An 803-nucleotide genomic window follows, 5' to 3' on the forward strand; every position below is an offset into this window, starting at 1 on the left:
AATCAAGTTTCTCAAAATACCTCGAATTCTACATCATTTTCATCGGAAAGAGACAGGGAATGCACGAGCTAATTAAAAGATACCGCGGCCTTTCCAGTTCCCAAATAATCAACATTTTCTGTCTATTTTGAACGCTTTTTGAGCGGTCGCAATATTCAACGGACGATATTTTACTTATTGTGGACCCACAAACTTCATATCGTTATCGGGCCGCTTCTTAGGTCGGAAACAATCCAATAATGGCAAAAAACACGGTTGCGAAATTTTGATTTTTGGACGAAAATTTCATAAGGGGGGACCAAGAGATTGATTTTTGAAAGAAAATTCAGTTTATCAAAATACCTCGAATTCTTGATCGTTTTTATTGGAAAGAGACAAGGAATGCAAGGAGCTAATTAAAAGACATCGCGGCCTTTTCAGTTCCCAAATAATCAACATTTTCTGTCTATTTTGAACGCTTTTTGAGCGGTCGCAATATTCAACGGACGATATATTACTTATTGTGGACCCACAAACTTCATATTCGTTATCGGGCCGCTTCTTAGGTCGGAAAAAATCCAATAAGGGCAAAAAACACGGTTCTGAAATTTAGATTTTTGTTCGAAAATTTCAGAAGGGGACCAAGAGATTGATTTTTGAAAAAAAATTAAGTTTATCAAAATACCTCGAATTCTTGATCATTTTCATCGGAAAGCGACAAGGAATGCAACGAGCTAATTAAAAGACATCGCGGCCTTTTCAGTTCCCAAATAATCAACATTTTCTGTCTATTTTGAACGCTTTTTGAGCGGTCGCAATCTTCA

Source organism: Dendroctonus ponderosae, unplaced genomic scaffold (genome assembly GCF_020466585.1).
Source record: "Dendroctonus ponderosae isolate FM_Combo_2020 unplaced genomic scaffold, Dpon_F_20191213v2 Dpon_F_20191213_1, whole genome shotgun sequence".
Classification (NCBI taxonomy): domain Eukaryota; kingdom Metazoa; phylum Arthropoda; class Insecta; order Coleoptera; family Curculionidae; genus Dendroctonus; species Dendroctonus ponderosae.